Here is a 6711-nt window from a genome sequence, read left to right on the forward strand (position 1 = left end):
GACTCCTTCATTATTTCTTCATTTTTATTTTTTTTCTCTATTTCTTGTTCCTTTTCTAATTCCACGTGATTGCCATGCAAACCTTGATCTCTTTCCCTACAAATATCAGTACATACTCTACCATTAGCAGTAACACCAACCAGTGATGGAGCAAGAAAATATAATCTACGGCACTAAATCTCCATATATACTAGTTAGAATAGAAATGATAATAAAATATTGAAAAATGCAATAAAAATATAAGTAGCAAAAAAGACTTCTAGTACCATATGATACCAATATGGTATACATGTATACCAACAGAATATATGATTGCTCTAGAATATTGCTACAACTGTCTGTGACTATACTACCGTACCAAAACATTAAAGGATACAATAAAAGTATGAGAAAATTACATGCTCGCATTGGAAGCTAAATATTCGCAAAGCAACTTGCTCATTCCATATACTAACAGGGTATATAGTTGTATGGGTCGTTCCAACAATTGCCTATAATTATAAAAACTATTACATAATACACATAATCTATATCCATCAGCACAAAAAAATTCCAGCACTGCAAATCACGTTCATATAAATAATTTCAGAATAGAATTCACTTAAAATGCAGCCAAAACAACCAAAAAAATGTTCAAACTACCATATGATACCAATATGGCATATAACTATACCAACATGGTATACAGTTTTACTGGTTAATTTCCGGCAACTATATGACTATACTACTATTACATAACACACATGCATAAAGAGAAAAATAAAAAAATAGTGTACCACATATTAATATAATAAAGTATTTCAAGATATTGTACTATATTACTATTATTAAAAAAAAATCAAATATTGTACTAATAAATGCAACTAATACAACCAAAAAATGATTCAACTAACATATGATACCAATATAGCTTATAGCTATACTAATAGGGTATATAGTTGGAATGAATTATATACCAAAATGGTATATTTGTATACTATTTGAGTATACAATACAAATTCGTCTTCTTCTCTTGTTCAACTATATTTCATCCCAAACTTCTAAAATCTACTACAAAATCTCCACCAAATTGACTAAAACTTTAGCTATAACCTCCGATCAACTTTCCAAACAAACCCATATAGGACCGGTTCAAAACAATTAAAAACTCAAACAAACCAAGTTATGAGTTTCAAGCTTCAAGGTCCTTCAATGGTGGATTTGAATTTTTGTACAATAAATCTCCAAAAACCAGTTTGGGTGAAGAGAAAGAGAAGGTATTAGTGAGAAACAAGTGTGAATTGCCATTGATGATGAACCCCAGAATACGATAATAAGAGAAGATTAGTAGTTTTTGGTCACATATGTGTGCTTTTTACAGAGATGATACGAGATTAGTAGTTTTTGCTTCAAATGAAAAAAGAGCAGAGTGGAGTAAGAGTTGGAGAAGTAGTTGAGCAGGGGGACAAGCTGCACGTGATTCCAACTATTACTCCCTCATATTATTGGGAAATAACCGGGTAAATAGTTTGGGCGGCATGGGTAGGAGTAGTAAATAGTTTGGGCCTGGGCATTAAAGGGTAAATAGTTTGGAATTAATGGGTATAAAGTGAGACGACAACAACAACAACAACCCAGTAAAATTCCACGAGTGGGGTCTGGGGAGGGTAGTGTATACGCAGACCTTACCCCTACCCCGAAGGAGTAGAGAGGCTATTTCCAAAAGACCCTCGGCTCAAGATAATAAAAAGAAGACAAAAGGAGAGGATATTAGATTCATCACGGAGATCATAGGAAAAATAGGAACATATAATGCAGAAGAAAAATGCAAAGCAAAAACGGTGGTTAGTAAATGGATCCAACGTCGAAAAAGAAAATAGTAAGACACGACATTGCCCCTAGCTCTCTTAGACAAAACCCTAGCGGACTAGGCTCACAAAGGTACAAAGTAACGTAAGACTCAACTACCGCCTAGCCTACAATCGTAATACTCGACCTCCACAACGCCCTATCAAGTGTCATGTCCTCGGAAATCTGAAGTCTCGCCATATCTTGCCTGATCACCTCTCCCCAATACTTCTTAGGCCACCCTCTACCTCTTCTCGTGCCTTCCACAACCAGCCGCTCACACCTCCTTACAGGAGCATCTGGCCTTCTCCTTTGTACATGCCCGAACCATCTGAGCCTCGCTTCCCGCATCTTGTCCTCAATGGGAGCCACGTGCACCTTCTCCCGAATATCATCATTCCTAATATTATCCATCCTAGTGTGCCCGCACATCCACCTCAACATCCTCATCTCTGCTACTTTCATCTTTTGGATATGTGAGTTCTTAACAGGCCAACACTCAGCCCCATACATCATGGCCGGTCTAACCACCGCTTTGTAGAACTTACCTTTGAGTATCGTTGGCACTCTCTTGTCACACAAGACTCCAGATGTTAACCTCCACTTCATCCATCCTACCCCAATACGGTGTGTGACATCCTTGTCGATCTTCCCTCCCCCGTGGATAACCGAACCAAGGTACTTGAAGCTGCCTTTACTTGGGATAACCNCAATACAAATTCGTCTTCTTCTCTTGTTCAACTATATTTCAACCCAAACTTCTAAAATCTACTACAAAATCTCCACCAAATTGACTAAAACTTTAGCTATAACCTCCGATCAACTTTCCAAACAAACCCATATAGGACCGGTTCAAAACAATTAAAAACTCAAACAAACCAAGTTATGAGTTTCAAGCTTCAAGGTCCTTCAATGGTGGATTTGAATTTTTGTACAATAAATCTCCAAAAACCAGTTTGGATGAAGAGAAAGAGAAGGCATTAGTGAGAAACAAGTGTGAATTGCCATTGATGATAAACCCCAGAATACGATAATAAGAGAAATTAGTAGTTTTTGGTCACATATGTGTGCTTTTTACAGAGATGATACGAGATTAGTAGTTTTTGCTTCAAATGAAAAAAGAGCAGAGTGGAGTAAGAGTCGGAGAAGCAGTTGAGCAGGGGGACAAGCTGCACGTGATTCCAATTATTACTCCCTCATATTATTGGGAAATAACCGAAAATAGTTTGGGTAGCATGTGTAGGAGTAGTTAATAGTTTGGGCCTGGGCATTAAAGGGTAAATAGTTTGGAATTAATGGGTATAAAGTGAGATTTTCCCTTTTTTTAAAAGGTTTAAAGGTGGGTACTATACCAAATATCTTATTCTTATCCTCTGTTTTATTTCGGAGCCACCATACTCTTTTTTGTTAGTACATCGTCTCATATTTACTCTAGCCCCTAATAGAGCTACCGACTGAAACATAATAGAGGATCATTGTTGTCACGATCCAAATTCCATTGAAGGTCGTGATGGCGCCGGACACCACTGTCAGGCAAGCCAACCCAAAATACTTAATTAAATTCTCATTTCAATACTCTTGAAAACTATGACTTTTCTTTAAATTTACCAATTTAAAAGATAATCGTCTCAAATCAAATTAAATAATAAGCAGTTGATACAAAAATACTTTACAACCATCCCAGAACCCGGTGTCACAAGTGCATGAGCAATTTCTAAGAAAAACTCGAATAAAGTACAACAGCTGTCCGAAATACAATTGGACAGAAAATAAATAAAATCCTGAGAGAGACTATACTAACTGCGGGTCGCCTCGAGGAAATACAGCTCACCTAGTCTCCGTGTCAACCATGCTGCTACGCCTGCTAAGCCATTAGTGGCGCATGTGCCTGTGCAACAAAAATGCACAGAAGTGTAGTATGAGTACAAAAACAACGTGTACTCAGTAAGTATCCCGCCTAACCTAGAAGAAGTAGAGACGAGATGGCAACTTCGACACTTACTAAAGGTCCAGTAATAATATTATTAATGCGATCACTCACGGATTTATTAAGAGCAACAGTAGATTCAAGTGAATTACTAAACAGGTAAAAGTTCCTCTTTATTAAAAGCCTCCGGATTTATAATCCATTAATTAACAAATATCTCAAGCCGGGAGAGCGGATAGCAATATCAATAAATCTCAAGCAAGCAATACTAGCATGCGCAAATCATGCCGAAGACGTACGGCCCGATCCAACAATATTTAAACTGTGCACTGCCAGAGGGTCGAATGGCGCGAACTGTAGATGCATCTATTTAATCTACCGAGGCGTTCGGCCCGTTCCACAATAGATAAACACATTCAAGAATCAAATCAGTAATCCGTCAAGGGGAAAATATTCAGGAAAAGGCAAGTTCCTCTTTTAAAAGTCAAGAAATGATATCTAGCCTTTTGAGAAATTCATTTACACGTTCGATATGTTTTAAGCATTTTAAGTTTGTCAACAAGGTTGCAAGTATTACAAGAAGGCATGTTTTTGGGCCCTAAACTACCCGGACTAAAGCATAATTGTAGCTAGGCACGGACTCTCGTCACCTCGTGCGTACGTAGCCCCCACAAATAGTAGCACATAACCAATTAACTCACATATGGGGATAATTCCCTCTTACAAGGTTAGAAAGGAGACTCACCTCGCTCCGAAGATCCATAACCGGGCTTTCACGCCCTTGTGACGACCCGGCCAGTCGTCTCATGAGTTACCGTTCCGTTTCCCCCATTTATTCTTCTTTATGCTTCGTTATCCTTGTTTTATGTGATCAAGTTGATTAGTTTGCGTCCGGAGTGGATTTGGTAAGAAATGAGACACTTAGTCTTTTTTAAGGAGGCTTAAGTTGGAAAAGACAACCGGATATTGACCTATGTGTCAGAGGGCTCGGATGTGATTTCCGATGGTTCGGTTAGCTTCGGGAGGTGATTTATGACTTAGGAGTGTGATCGGAAGTAGTTTTGGAGGTCCGGAGTAGAATTAGGCTTGAATTGGCGGAGTTGATATTTTGGCAATTTCCGGTTGATAGGTGAGATTTTGATCCGGGTGTCGGAATGGAATTCGAGAGTTGCAGTAGCTTCGTTATGTCATTTGGGATGTGTGTGCAAAATTTCAGGTCATTCGGACGTGGTTTGGCTGGGTTTTTGATCGAAAGCGTATTTTGGAAGTTTTTAGAAAACTTAGGCTTGAATTCGATGTGAATTAGTGGATTTGATGTTGTTTGAAGTGTTTTGATGATTGGAACAAGTTTGAATGAGGTTTTAGGATGTGTTGGTGCTTTTGGTTGAGGTCCCGGGGGCCTCGGGTGAGTTTCGGATGGTTAATCGGACCATTTTTGGTATTTAGAAGTTGCAGATTTTCTGTTTAGGTGTTGCAGACAATTAAGCTTTCGCGATTGCGTGGGGTACATCGCGATTGCGTAGAAGGAATTTGGAAGGCCAGGATTTAGACCTTCGCATTCGCGTTTGAGGGCTCGCGTTCGCGGAAGGTCAGGAGTTTGTGCTTCGCGTTCGCATGAGGAGGTCCGCGTTCGGGTACAAGGATTTTTGGGTCCAATGGAATTTGTTCTTCGCGTTCGCATGTGGGGGACCGTGTTCGCGTAGATATAAAAGTCTAAAGCATTGCGTTCACAGAGAGTGAGTCGCATTCGCGTAAGGTTAATTTTGGATAATTTAAAAGTGTGCTTCGCGATCGCGAGGCTGTGGTCGCGATCGTAATGAAGAAGGATCAGAACTGGGCAGAAAGTTATAAGTTATTTCATCCGCGATTTTGAGTCATTTTTCCTCCACAGTCAATCATTTTGAGAGCTTTTTGAGAGAGATTCAATATGGATTCAAGGAGAATCGATTGGAGGTAAGATTTTTGAACCTAAAACGTGATTCTATTGTGAAATCAACTAGAAAATCATGGAACTTAAGCTAAAAATGGAAGAACTAGGGCTTGGGATTTTGAACTTTTGAATTGGGATTTGAGGGACCATTCGAGGTCGGATTTAGGAACTTTTGGTATGTATGAACTCGTGAGGGGATAAGGAACCCGTTGATGTAAAATTTTTTGAATTTCGAGAAGTGGGCCCGGGGCTCGGGTTTTGGTAATTTCAGGATTTGTGCCCGTTATTGATTGTTTTCACTTGGACTTTGTTTCCTTAGCATATTGTGATATATTCATTCTGATTTTGGATAGATTCGACGCGCGTGGAGGCTGATTTGAGGGGCAAAGGCGTCGCGAGCTAGAGATTTCGCTGGTTCGAGGTGAGTAATGATTGTAAATGATATCCTGAGGGTTTGAAACCCCGGATTGCACATTGTAGTGCTATATTGAGGTGAGACACGCGATGGATGATGAGCGTGGGGTCTGTTACTATTGGGGATTGTGACTTGGTCCGTCCCGATTTGTAACACCCTGTACATTCGGACTAGGTACGGATATGTTACATGGGTATTCATTTGATATTTTAGATATATGAAGTCGTAGCGGGATGATTGTGGGTGAAAATAGTTGTTTTTAAATCAAGATGGAAAGTGAGGTGCATAAGATTTGACAAAATCAACTAAGTTTGCAGAAGGTCTGTCTTCCAGCAAGTTTTAGTGAAGATTTGTAAGGAATTGGGGAAAATGCAAAGCATAAAAGTTGTAGGCCTTTCAAATATCTTTCCAACGATATATTATGAAGCCCGAACGGATCTTTGTGCAAAAAGTTATGTGCGTTTTAAAGAACAGTACGTGATATGCGCGCCGGTAGCGTGCCCTTAGCGCGGCCGCGCTAATTTTGAGGCAGTGTGACTGCCGTTTAGCGCGGGCAAGCATCCAGTAGCGCGGGCGAGCTAGTGGGGGGTCGTTTTAAAGCTATATTTCTTC

The sequence above is a fragment of the Nicotiana attenuata genome, chromosome 8 (genome assembly GCF_001879085.1).
Source record: "Nicotiana attenuata strain UT chromosome 8, NIATTr2, whole genome shotgun sequence".
Lineage (NCBI taxonomy): Eukaryota > Viridiplantae > Streptophyta > Magnoliopsida > Solanales > Solanaceae > Nicotiana > Nicotiana attenuata.